This window comes from Artibeus jamaicensis, unplaced genomic scaffold, assembly GCF_021234435.1.
Source record: "Artibeus jamaicensis isolate MK-2021 breed Jamaican fruit bat unplaced genomic scaffold, CSHL_Jam_final contig_311, whole genome shotgun sequence".
In the NCBI taxonomy this organism is placed as follows: Eukaryota; Metazoa; Chordata; class Mammalia; order Chiroptera; family Phyllostomidae; genus Artibeus; species Artibeus jamaicensis.
In genome coordinates, this window is record NW_026521717.1 from 7,155,884 (window position 1) to 7,170,547 (window position 14,664).

Below are 14,664 nucleotides of genomic sequence, written 5' to 3' on the forward strand. Positions count from 1 at the left end.
AATTACAAGCACAGTATTTTATGCACGGATTGTAGTCTATCAAGACTACTCAAGAAAGTCTAAAAGTTAAAAATATGCAAAATAATTAAAACATCTAAATACAAAGTAGTCTTCTTTTTAGTTTAATCTTACATTGATACTTTAAATGTATATAATGCCTTTATGTTTCTGAGCTATTAATCAACGTTTTCATTCTCTTTATTTTTTGCCTCCTTTAAAACATTTTAATGTAATATTTTAGAATTTAAATTATTTCATTCTCACCTTTTTGCAATTCTTTTAATCTTAGAGTTAAGATTAATCTTAGAGTTAATGCTTAGAGTTAAGACAGCTTCAAAAATGTTTCACACCTTGAATGGGTAGCATTGTTCTTATTTACAAGAAGTCTTTATTCATAGAAAATTGATAAGGCATTTGTATATATGAGAACCCAAGGCCCAGAGTACCAAATGATTAAATTTGTATTTTCTGCAGTTCATTATAGGGAAAGCAAGTAAAAATGTTCTCTAAAATAATTTGAAAAAATGAATAATACTAGTATGGGTTCATTCTATCCTGTGGTTCATAACTTTGTTTTAGCCAAATATTTGGAATTTGAACCAATATGATTACAAAAATTGTTACAAAAAATCAGCACTATACTGAAGGTATGGAAGGAAAAGGAGGGTACAAAAGCCACCGACTGTAAAGTGTGGCTCTTAGATGTTTTATGATTCCACCAAGTGCATGAGGGCACACACAGAAGAGCATACACAAAAAATGGAGTGATGTATGTGCAAGAGCTCATAGGCTGCTGCCATAGAGGCAACCAGTAATGGTATATAGAGGGCAAATAGAACTATAGAAAATATTATATATAAAATAATATATAACAATAAAATACTATATAAAATATATAATTATGTATAATAATAATCAAATTATATATGTATATATATAATTAGCCAGAAATCTGTGTGGTCGTTTTCTCTCATTGGTCATTGCTATGGAGGCAACCTTTAAAAGCTCATAGAAGATGCAAATTAAGTTCTGGTTTAAACACACACACACACACACACACCTTAAAGAGATGAAGGTCAACATAAAAACAATTAAGTCAATTTCATAAGCTGTTTGCAGAACAATGACTAACATAAAGTAAGGTTTATCCACCTAGACACATAGAAAATACTGATATTATTTCATAAGATTTAGCGTATCGTTTTTCCTACCCGGGTATTCATTCCCAAAATTTACACAGCCTATCCAATTCTATCTCTAGGTTGTATGCCAGACTCCAGCAAAACTGGATTCTATTATCAGATCGGACTTTCAAGTAATGACTAGAACCCCCTGCTGCACAGAAAGTGCTTAAAGATATTGAAAACTTGTTTTTCAGATAGATGTATCACAAGTTATATTAGCCCTTTACATATTGGGTAAGTTTTTTCAGTGATGCATTTTTTTAAAGATTTTATTTATTTATTGTTAGAGAGAGGGGAAGGGAGAGATAGAGGAAGAGAAACATCATTGTGTGGTTGCCTCTCACATGCTCCTCACTGGGAATGTGGCCTGAAACAACCCAGCCATTTGCCCTGACTAGGAATTGAACCAGTGACGCCCTTGTTTGCAGGCTGGCACTCAATCCACTGAGCCATACCAGCCAGGGCTCAGTGATGCATTATTAACAAGAATCCTTGGCACTTGGTTCCAAAAGATATTTGGAAATACTTACTCTAAAGGAAATGTATATTGTAGGGAAAATATAAAAATGACGACTTTTGAGAATATAGAAATGAATCACCACTACTTTACTCAGGAAGGTACCCAGCAAACTAAAAAGTTGAATAGTTTATACGTGAAAAATTAAAAAGACTTTTCTTCCCATTGTATGATGAATTTAGTTATTTATTCTTTATTTTTTATTATTTATACTATTACAGTTGTTCCCACTTTTTACCCCTTTGCCCACCTCCACCCACACCCTGCACCACCCTCCCTCAGGCCAGTACCATATGGTTGTCCATGTCCACAGGTTATGCATATATGTTCTTTGGCTGGTCCCTGAACACTGTTTTATACAGTTCCCCCTCAACCTCCCCTCTGAGAGCTATCAGTCCATTCCATCTGTCTAGCCTTCTACTTCTGTTTTATTGATCAGTTTATTTTGTTCATTAGATTTCACGTCTAAGTGAGATCCTAGGGTTTTTGTCTTTCACTAACTGCCTTATTTCACTTAGCATAATAATCTCCAGATCCATCCATGCTGTTGCAAAAGGTAAGAGTTTCTTCTTTTTTATAGCCATGTAGTGTTCCATGATGGGAATGTACCACAGCATTATATCCACTCATCTACAGAAAGAAATTTCTTCTTTTAAATTTTCTTGATTAGGCCATTACAGTTGTTCTAGTTCCCCCTTCATTCCCCTCCACCCTGCACACCCCCTCCCCCACCATTTCCCCCCTTTAGTTTATGTCCACCTGTCTCAAGTTCTTTAGATTCTATATTTCCCATACTATTCTTGCCCTCCCCCCTGTCTATTTTCTACCTACCATCTATGCTACTTATTTTCTGTACCTTCTCCCTCATTCTCCTTCTCCCACTCCCCTGTTGCTAACCCTCCATGATCTTCATTTCTATGGTTCCACTCCTGATCTAGTTGTCCTCTTAGTTTGCCTTTGTTTTAGGTGTGGTCCTTAATAACTGTGAGTTTGCTGTCCTTTTACTGTTCATCTTTTTTATCTTCTTTTTCTTAGATAAGTCCCTTTAACATTTCATATAATAAGGGCTTGGTGATGATGAACTCCTTGAATTTGACCTTATCTGAGAAGCACTTTATCTGCCCTTCCATTCTAAATGAAAGCTTTGCTAGATAGAGCAATCTTAGATGTAGGTGTTTGGATTTCATGACTTGGAATACCTCTTTCCAGCCCCTTCTTGCCTGTAAGGTCTCTTTTGAGAAATCTGCTGACAGTCTGATGGGAATCTGACAGTCTGATTCCTTTGTAGGTGACTGTCTCCTTATCTCTTGCTGCTTCTAGGATTCTCTCCTTCATTTTAATCTTAGCTAATGTAATGATGATGTGCCTTGGTGTGTTCCTTCTTGGGTCCACCTTCTTTGGGGCTCTCTGAGCTTCCTGGATTTCCTGGAAGTCTATTTCTTTTGCCAGATTGGGGAAGTTCTCCTTTATTATTTGTTCAAATAAGTTTTCCACTCATGGATGTTCTTCTTCCCCTTCTGGTACCCCTATAATTTGGATGTTGGAACGTTTAAAGATGTCCTGGAGGTTCCTAAGCCTCTCCTCATTTTTTTGAATTCTTGTTTCTTTATCCTTTTCTGCTTGGTCATTTTTTCCTTCCTTCTGGTCCACCCCCCTTGATTTGAGTTCCAGTTTCCTTTCCATCACTATTGGTTTCCTGTGCATTTCCCTTCATTTCACTTAGTTTAGCCTTCATTTGTTCCTCTAATTTGTGACTAAAATCAACCAGTTCTGTGAGCATCCTGATCACCACCAGTGTTTTGAACTGTGCATTTGATAGGTTGTCTATTTCTTGGTCACTTAGAATTATGGGCTCTGGGGTTTTAAGTTCTTCTTGAGCCATAATATTTTGGTCTGTTCGCACCTCTTACATAGGAGGGGCAGAGCCATAGGTGTTCACCAGGGCCGGGCTGCCCAGGTCACTGGGTTGTTACTCGATATGTGAGGGCAGGGCAAAGGTGGTCCCCTCTGCTGCTTCCTGCCAGAGGGCCTACTTGGTCTGTCTCACTGCTCACTCCTTTGCTGGCTTATCTGTGCACGAATGTGTGACCACAGTCAGCCTGCTGCCTTGCGCCCTCACTGGGTCTGCCCGTGGAAACCCCACACCTGGGGATTCACCAACCACCGACTGCAAACCTGAGTTGGTCTGGCCGTGTTTTTCTGTGCAACCGAGCTCTGCCAGTCGCTGGCTCCACCCCTCTTACTGGTGTAGCTGAAGGATTCCTTGTTGTCAGACTTCGGTAGTTTAGTTTTCTGTGTTATGGCTGTATATTTGTTTTACTAAAACCTTGTTGTCTTTAAACTTGGTTATGCGAGAAGGCACAGTGTCTCCACCTACGCCTCCATCTTGGCGGAAGTCAGAAAGAAATTTCTTAGATAATAAAATGGGATATAGTATATGTTTGAACTTTCTTGATACTACATATGGAGGTAGAATTGCTGCTGTGGCTGAATTCTGTAACAGGTGGTATAATGTGTACATTTTTTAATTTTATTTTTCAATTACAGATTACATTCAATATTATTTTCTATTAGTTTCAAGTGTACAACATAGTATGTAGGCAATCATATACTTTATTAAAGTGACTCTTTTGATATTTCAAATACCCATCTGGCACCATATGTAGTTATTACAATATTATTGAATGTAATCCCTATGCTATATCTTACAGTGCCATGACTACTAACTACCAGTTTGTACTTCTTAATCCATTCTTCTTTTTCTTTCAGCCCCCCCAGCTTTCCACCCCTTTGGTAGCCATCAATCTCTTCTCAGTATTGCTGAGTATGTCTCTATTTTGTTAGTTTATTTTGTTCTTTAGATTCCACATAAAAGTGAAATCATATGGCATTTGTCTTTCTCTGCCTGGCTCATTCCTAGGTCCATCCATACTGTTGCAAATGGTAAGATTTCATTATTGTTATGGCTGAGCAATATTTCATTATATATGTATACATATGTATATATTATTGTTGTTATCATTATTATGCTAAGTGAAATAAGCCAGTCAGTAAAAGAGAAATACTGTATATATGTATACATATACATACACACACACATATATAAAATGAGGTTTGTCTGGGAAAAGTTCAACGATTGTTAATATAACATGAACAGTTTGTGAGACATCATTGTAACCTTGCATCCAGAGTGGACTGGAATGAGCATGCATGAACAATGACAACATCACTGCACTAGTCGGTGGGGGTGGTAGACATTGTGGAGTGAGCATGTGTACTGAGTGGCCATCGCATTCAAAATGACTCAGTAGAGCACTGAATCTTCATAAAATTTTGCATTAAGCCTAAGCATTCTTTTGCAGAAACTACTTCAATGATTCAGAAGGCCTCAGCTATGAGCAACTGGTGTTTGACAGCTTTATCACCACAATGTATCTTCTTATGCATCATGTCTCATGCAGAGTTTTTGGCAAAACATCAAATCACCCAGGTGACTCAGCCCCCCATATAGCCCAGATTTGATGCCCTGAAACCTCTACCTTTTCCCAAATCTAAAATCACCTTTGAAAGGGAAGAGATATCAGACTTTTGATGAGATTCAAGAAAATATGACAGGGCAGCTGATGGTGATTAGGAGAACTGTGAGGTCCCAAGGTGCCCACTTTGAAGGGGACTGAGGCATTATTGTTCTGTGTACAATGTTTCTTATGTCTTGTATTGTCTTCAATAAATGTCTCCATTTTTAATATTACATGGCTAGATACTTTCTGGACATACCAACCAGAAGTGGAATCACTGGGTCCTACAATAGTTCCATTTTAAATTTTTTGAGGAACCTCTATACACTTTTCAATGGTGACTTTACCAGTTTGCATTTTCACCAACAGTGCATGAAAGTTCTCTTTTCTCCACTTGTTACCAACACATTGTTTGTTGATTTGTAAATGATAGCCATTGTCAGAAGTGTGAGGTAGTAACTCAATGTGATTTTAATGTGCATTTCTATAATTATTAGTGACATTGAATATTTTTACATATTTATAGGGACCATTGGTATGTCACTTTTAATTCAGTTCCTCTGCCAACATTTTAATGGGATTGTTTGTTATTTTGGTGTTGAATTTTATGAGTTTTTGTAAATATTACATAGTAACCCTTTGTAAGAGGTATCACTGCTGAATATCTTTCCTCATCAGTAGGCTATCATTTGTAAGATAGTTTCCTTTGCTGTGTAAAACTTTTTTCAGTTTGATTGAGTTCCATTCTTTTTTTTTTTTTTTTTTTTGCTTCCCTGGTCCTAGAAGACAAATCATAAAAAATATTGCTAAGAGAAATGTCAGAGATTTTACTATGTTTTCTTCTAGGAGTTTTCTGGTTTCAAGTCTTACATTTAAGTCTTTACCCTATTTTGACTTTTTTCTTGTATATGATGTAAGAAGGTGGGTCAGCTTTATACAGGGTCTGGCAGAAGTAATGCCTGCTTTAGTGTGGTTGGTAGGGTAATAATATGGGTATAATAATTTATAGTTTAACTTGAACATTTAACCTAAAATGTCATATGGTGTACTTGAGTATGATATTATTATGTTACAGAATTATATTCTTATGATTTTGTAATAAAAAAGGGGACTTATTTGTGCTGGGCCCTGTATTTTGTATGTATCTGAATGATTTTCCCAATACCTTTATTAAATAGAACATACTCATTGTATGTTCTTGCCTCCTTTGTCATATATTAATTTACTATATATGCATAGGCTTTTTCTGGGCTCTCTCTATGGTTCTATTGGTCAATGTGTCTATTTTTACCACAGTACCCTGTTGTTTTTATTACTATGGCCTTGTAGTATAGTTCGATATGAGGTAGCATGACACCTCCACTATTGTTCTTCTTTCTCAAGGTTTCTGTGGCTGTTCAGTGTATTTTGTCATTCTATATAAATTTTTTGGAATATTTGTTTTAGTGCTGTGGAACATGCCATTGGCTTGTATTGTATTTGTATTTATAATTGTTTTTGTAATTGTATTTGTATCTGTAATTGTACTAAATCTATACATTGCTTTGTGTAGTAAGGAAATTTTAGTGATTATAGTTCTTGATATCCATGAGGTCAATATATGGATCCACTTATTTTTATCATTTTCAATTTCTTTCTTCAGTGTCTTAAAATTTTCTGGATTTTACCACCTTGGTTAAATTTATTCCTAAGTATTTATTTTATCATTGTAAATGGCATTGTGTTCTTACTTTCTCTGACAGTTCATTATTGGTATATAAAATTCCAACCAACTTCTGAATATTTATTTTGTGTTCTGCTACATTACTAAATTTATTAATTAGTTGTCCACATTTTTTGGTGGAATCTTTAGAGCTTTCTACATACATATCATTCCATCTGCAAAAAAATGACAGCTTTCCTTTTCCCTTTAAAATTGGGATGCCTGTTATGTCTTTTGTTTCCTCTCTGATTATTGTGGCTAGAATTTCCACTACTATGTTAAATAAAAGTGGTGAAAATTGATATCTTTTTGTTTCTGATATTTTAAAAATTGCTTTTATTTTTTCTTTTGAGTATGATGTTAGCTATGGGTTTGTTATATTATTTTGAGGTATATTCCTTCTATTCCCACTTTGCTGAGTTTTTATCATAAATGGCTTTTTCTGCATCTATTGGTATGATCATCTGATTCTTATTTTTTATTTTGTTTATGTTGTATATGCAGTTATTGATGCACATATTAAAGCCTGCTTCTCAGAAATAAATCCCACTTGATCATGGTATATGATCTTTTTGCTGTATTGCTGGATTTAGTTTGTTAATATTCTCTTGAGGAGTTTTACATCTATATTCATCAGAGATATTAGCTCATAATTTTCATTTTTTGTAATATTTTATCTGGTTTTGGAGTCAAGACAATGCTGGTCTTGTAAAATGAGCTTGAGAATTTTCCCTCTCCTTGATTTTTATGAAATAGTATGAGTAGGATAGGTATTACTTTTAAAAATATTTGGTAAAATTCACCTGTGAAGGCCATCCAATCCAGAACTTTTGTTACTTGGGAGTGTTTTAATTACTGCTTCAATTTTATTAGTTGCAATTGGTCAATTCAGATGTTTTCATTCTTCTTGATTCAGTCTTGAAAGATGGTATGTTTCTAAGAATGTATTCATTTGTTCCAGATTGTCCTGTTTGTTGGCATATATTTGTTCAGTTTTCTGTTCAGTTTTCTTATAATCCTTTTATTTTTGTGGTGTCAGTTGTCACTTTCATTTTTTAAAAAATTTTATCTGGGTCCTTTCTCTTTTTTATTTTATTTTATTTTATTTTATTTTATTTATCTTTTAGAGGGGAAGGGAAGGAGAGAGGGAGAAAAATGTATATGTATGGTTGCTTCTCATGCATTCCCTGCTGGGAACTGGCCTGCAACCCAGGCATGTGCCCTGACCGGGAATTGAACCATGATCCTTTGATTCACAGGCCCATGCTCAATCCACTGAGCTACACCAGCCAGGGCCTTTTCTCTTTTTTCTTGATGAGTCTTGTTAAAGTTTATTACTCTTGTCTATCTTTACAAAAAACCTGCTCTTAGTTTCATTAATACCTTGTGGGGTTTTTTTAGACTCTATAACATTGTACTCTGATATTATTTCTTTCCTTCTACTTACTTTGGGTTGTTTGTTGTTCTTTTTCTAGCTTCTTCAGATGTAAGTTTAGATTGCTGATTGGAGATTTTGCTTGTTTCTGAATTATGCCTTTACTGCTATGAATTTTCTTGTTCTAAGTATATTTTATTGATTATGCTATTATAGTTGTCCACTTTTTCCTCTCTATCCCCCTATACCCCTGCACCTCCCCACCCTCCAGCATTCCCCATTACTAAGTTCATATCCATGAGTCATACGTATAAGTTCTCTGGCTTCCTCATTTCCCTTACTAGCCTTAACCTCTCTGTCTATTTTGTGCCTACCAATTATGCTTCTTATTCCCTGTACCTTTTCTCCCATTTGCCCCCTCTGACTCCCTGCTGATAAACCTCCAAGTGATCACCATTTCTGTGACTCTGTTCCTGTTCTAGTTATTTGCTTAGTTCGTGTTTTGTTTTTGTTTTATAGGTTCAGTTGTTGATAATTGTGAGTTTGTTGTCATTTTACTGTTCATAGTTTTTTATCTTCTTCTTTTTCTTAGATAAGTCCCTTTAACATTTCATATAATAAGGACTTGGTGATGATGAACTCCTTTAACTTTACCTTCTCTGGGAAGCTATTTATCTGTCCTTCCATTCTCAATGATAGCTTTGCTGGACAGAGTAATCTTAGATGTAGGTCCTTGCCTCTTTCATGACTTCAAATACTTCTTTCCAGCCCCTTCTTGCCTATAGGTTTCTTTTGAGAAATCAGCTAATGGTCTTAAGGAACTCCTTTGTAGATAACTGTCTCCTTTTCTGTTGCTGCTTTTAAAATTCTCTCCTTATTTTTAATTTTGGATAATTTAATTTTGATGTGTCTTGGTGTGTTTCTTCTTCAATACAACTTCATTGGGACTCTGTGAGTGTCCTGGACTTGCATATCTAGTTCCTTGGTCAGATTGAGGAAGTTCTTCTTCATTATTTGTTTTAAAAAAAGTTTTCAATTTCTTGGTCTTCCTCTTCTGCTTCTGGCACCAGTATGATTCAGATGTTGCAACATTTAAAGTTGTCCTGGAGGTTTCTAATCCTCATTTTTAAAAAATTCTTGTTTCTTGATTCTGTTCCAGTTGGATGTTTATTTCTTCCTTTTGTTCCAAATAATAGATTTGAGTTCTGGTTTCCTTCCCTTCACTGTTGGTCCCCTGTATATTTTCCCTTATTTCACCTTGCATAGCCTTCACTTCTTCCTCTGTTTTGTGACCATACTCAACATTTCTGTGAACATTCTGATTACCAGTGTTTCAAACTCTGCATCTGATAGGTTGTTTTTTTGTTTAACACTTAGTTCTATTTTTGGAGCTTTGATCTGTTATTTCTTTTGGGCCACATTTCTTTGTCTCGGTGCACCTGCTATGTTGTAAGGGTTGGAGCCCCAGTTTTCACCAGGTTGGGACAACTACTTTGCTGTGTTGCTATGCTGTATGTGGGAGAGTGGCCTGAGAGAGAACAATGATGCTTGCTTGGCTCTAGGCTGGCTTTAAGTAACTTCCCTTGTGACTCACAAGCCAATTGGGCCTTTCTGGTGCTCATTCCTGGGTGAGTGAGCTTGTGTACATTCTAGGACCCTGTGGGTCCCTCCAATGAACTCTCCTGTGAGGCTAGGAATTTCTCTCACTGCAGCAACACCCACTGATTTTTACAGCCAGATGTTTTAAGGCTTTATTTCCCCATACTTGATGGAACCCTGCATTGTGAGGTATGTCTAGCTCCCCAGTTGTTCCGCTCGGTTTACCTGCATGCAAATGTGGGACTGGCTGGTCCTCCAGCTGCCACTTTGCCACATGTCTCCTGACCCTGCTGCCCATCTCCGCCCCTCCTAGCAGTTGAGATGAGTGTTTCTTCTTTAACTTCTTGGTTGTCAGACTTCCATACAATTTGATTTTCTGGCAGTTCTGGTTATTATTTTTAAATTTGTTGTTTTCCTTTTTGTTGTGCGAGGAGGCAAAGTGTTTCTACCTATGCCTCCATCTTGGCCAGAAGTCTCACTTCTGCAGTTTTAATTAACCTTGGTCAGCCATTTTCCAAAAAAATTAAATGAAAAATTTCATAAATAAATAATTCATATGTTTTAAATTACACAATATTCTGAGATGTAATGAAATTTTGAGCCATCCTGCTCCACTTGCTCAGAACATGAATCATCCCATTATCTGGTGTTTTCACTGTATATACTACCTGCTTGATAGTCACATAGTAGCCATCTCAGTTATCAAATCAACTGTCATGATATCTCAGTGCTTGTTCAAGTAAACCTTATTTTACTAAATAATGGCCTAAAGCACAAGAGTTGTGATGCTGACAATTCAAATATGCCAAAAAGAAGCTTTAAAGTGCTTCCTTTAAGTGAAAAGATACATATGTATAGAAAAAACAGTATAAATATGGCTCAGTACAATCCAAGATCCAAGTTTCAGCCATCCATTAGGGGTCTTGGAATATATCTACTGGGGATAAGGGAAGATACCGTATTATGTTTCAACAATAAAAATATCAATGTCTCAAACACATTCTTAACACATTCCTAAAAATGTGTTATCCAAATCAGTAAAAATGACAAAACAATATAGATAAAGAAAGAACATGAGTGAGTTAAGAGCTTACCTAAGATGATGACTGAAAAACTGTTCAACCTCACCAGAATTCAAATATGTGAAATAAAATACTTTAGTGCATTATAGTTAAAATGAATTGAATAAATATTTTGAAGATTATAAAATTGAGAACAAATGATAAAATGAAAATAATATATATTAAATATTAAATTATTAAGAAAAAGTTTAAAATACAAATACTTTGGAAAAAATTGAAAGCATCTTTATTAAATTAATAATAATTATTGATCTTAATCCAATACTTTATTAAGCTGTACAGTTATGAATTATAATCCAATTCTTCTGTTTCCTATACATTCGAACACAATGTTTTCTTCTCAAGTTTTGGAAGTCCACAGTTTCTCAATTCTTGGAGTTAAAATATTACTGTACTATTTCTCATTGTACTAGATCTTAGCTTACCTTTGATTTAGTGAAATAATTTCTTAGAGATTTAAATCCCTTTGCTTCAGAGTTTTAACTTTTCCTTCCTTATGTTAGCATAGGTAGCCAGATATTAATAAATGAAGGAAGGAAATCAGACATCCTTAAGCATAATAAACCAGGTAGTTGAACTGGACAATGAGCCAACTTACTTCACTAGAAAGTTATAGCTTCACACACTCTCCCAGGGTATTCTCCACCCTCAGGGCTTAATTACATGAAATGGGCAAGAAGGATCATTATCAGGGGAAGAATAAAAACAGTAGAAATTCCTCTGCTGGGCATATGCCCAATAGAAGTAAAGATGGTCAAAGAGAGATACTTCTACTTTGAGGCATGCACAGTAGAAGCCAAGATGGCAACCATAGAGGCTTACCAGTCTAGTCTGGGAAGAGGATCAGATTGGGTAAGTGACAAAGAACCCAATAAGATCTAGGAAATAGATTGGTTAGGGTGTAGATCCAGCATCAGCCCACAAAAGATTGGAAAAGTGATTGGCTAATTTGAAAGGGTGCCTCATCTTTCCCAAGCCAGAGACAATATAACTCAGGCTGAACAAAAAGTCTGTCTCTTTTTCCCTCTCTCAGTGACACACACTTGCTCCCCAGTTTGTTCATGCTTTCTCTCTATATAGCAACCCTAATACCCTTAACAGCAGCCTGGGGCCCTGCTCATGTGGACTCCAAATGACCCTGGTCACAGTGCCTTGTAGAGTGCAGCTGGGAAAACAAATTAAGCTAGCCAGATTAGGACAGAGACATGAACTGAATAAAAGGCACAAACTGTCTGGAAAGTGGACCTATTTTTGGGCCCTATGAAGCCAATGCTCAACTTTTTGATAGCAGGACAGATAGAGATGAGACACTGGGAACCCAGGGGCAGTCCTTTGATTTTGCTTCTACAATAAAACCTTATCATGCCCCAACCTCCCATATGTGGATCCCTGAAATGCTTTCCTTATGATTCCATGAAAGGGTCTCATTTTCACCAGCAACACTTACAGGATTTGACAGAGAGAGACCAAAGTTGAATATGCCCTATATTTCACAGTATAATTTCAAATCAGCAGCATTATTTTCCTTTCTGACCATGTTTCTTTTTTATGCTCATTCTTCTCCCCTTTTGCAGCCAGGGCTTATTTAAATACAAATTTGCTCTGTATACTTTGGTTCATGTTGCATTTTCCCTTGATAATGTGCATAGCAAGCTTTAGCTTACCTATAAATCTACTTGTTTTGTTCTTGTTGTTATTTAAGAGGATATATATTAATACCTTTCATTTCAAAATAGACTATAACATACATTTGAACAAACGTAAAAATGTGTTTCTTTCTATATACCAACTAAACACTCTTCACAGTTGCTTAAAAATGCAGATATAATCTACTTCAATGTTTTTGTCTCTTTTAGTTTGTTTAAAATGAAAAGTTTATTTGCTCAATGCACCAAAGAAATGCAAGCATTGTCATGACAAATATACAGAAATATGCAGATCAACATAAAACAGTAATTTAGGAGGAAGGGAAATCTCTTTAAATGTTATGACAACATACTTCCAAGAAGAATCTTTTCTTCAGTTAAGTATGTATTTCAATAAAATAAAGGATAATGGATTAAGTGAAAGTTAGTTTGTGAATTTTTCTTAAAGATAAAATTCCCACTCTATTAATGCATGCCAGTTAAATGCCATAACTAAATGTCCAAATAAGTGCAAAGGAGTGAAGGGTGTTTTTTGTTGTTGTTTGGTTGGTTGGTTTCTTGGGTTTTGTTTTGTTTTCGGTTTTTTTGCTTGTTTGTTTTGTTTTTTGCTTCAACACTCAAGAGGAAAATGGTTACTACAAATACAGCAGGCAAGCTGTGAAGACTGACTCATCTAGAACTGCATTAAATTTCAGTCTCAGTGACCATCATTGCACTAAATGCTCATCATTAGTATGGCACATTTTGGTCCATGACATAGTATAATTCCAAGACAGAGTCCAATTCCCAATTCGTTACAGATACACATAGATTACTGTTGCTTCTTGTGTATGTGTGTATTTGTGCGCGCGTGCGCACGTATTTTTTTAAGCCAGTATACTTCCACAAAGGCAGGTTTTTTCCCTAGGAGGAATTTATAGGAAATATTTTGGGGTGCACCGGGTAACATGAGGCTCTCCCCGACAAGGTGCTGGGTCAAACTGAAGGAAGGAATATTTTAAAGTGTCATCTAATTCCATGATAGCAGCCTGGTTCTCAAGACGATAACAGTAACTGGGTGCACTGAAAATGGTAACCACATTCTGATCCTGACTCCAATTATATACCCCTCAATTACAAGCTGTGGAGCACAAGAAACCAGTGTGAAACCACTGGCATGATTAAATGTTTCAGACATGTTTTGTCCAAATATGTAGCCAACACCCTGCAGTGAAGTACCCCATCCATCACAATCATCTGGATCTGACCATACTAAATCACACACTGGGCCCTCATGTGGAACTTTTTGTAAACGATCGAGGGCTCTTATATAATCCAGTGTATCTATGGATGGAGAAAAGCCACCACGGAGACAGAATATCTGTCCATCTGCAAGCCGTAAGTGGAAGATAATCAAATAGATCTGTAAAATATCTCCAGATATTGTCATTTCCATACTTTCATAGGCATTCATCATAAAAGCCATATACTTGGGAAATTTGTCGGGTTTTGTGGTTTCCTCTCAATATTGAAATGGGTTCCGGGTAACACACCTTTAATGCTACAAGAATAGTCACAGACTCCGCTGAATAATAAGCTCTGTCTACATAGTCGCCCATGAACAGATAGATTGTATCTGGTGATTTTCCTCCAATTCTAAAGAGTTCCATAAGATTTTGGAATTTACCATGAACATCTCTACAGACGGTAACAGGACCACGAACCTCTTGCACATTTGATTCTTCTATTAAAATTTTCCTAGGCTTCTCGCACAGCATCCACTTTATTCTCGCTTAGCTATTTACACTCTTTCAGCTGCTCCACACACTGGTCCAGCTCCTTAGTGAATGCCTCGTCGTCCAGGGAGGCCCAATCCCCTCATCCCTCCCCGCCCCCATCTACTCTCTGCTTCTGCACCTTTCCCCTCTGCGGCCACTACCGCCAGCTCCTAGCGGGAGAAGAAGCAGCTGGGGAGCACAGTCACAGGCCCCATGCCCCGCCCAAGCACAGTAGACTGCTCTGGACGTGCGGTCCACGGAAACCCTGAGCCATCCTTAACCAT

General features: G+C 36.6%; 1 pseudogene; it reads right to left on the reverse strand.

Annotated features, from left to right (window-relative positions):
* Positions 1-13,537: 13,537 nt before the first annotated feature.
* LOC119049752 (serine/threonine-protein phosphatase 2A catalytic subunit beta isoform-like) lies at positions 13,538-14,380 on the reverse strand (annotated as a pseudogene).
* Between the last annotated feature and the right edge of the window lie 284 nt (positions 14,381-14,664).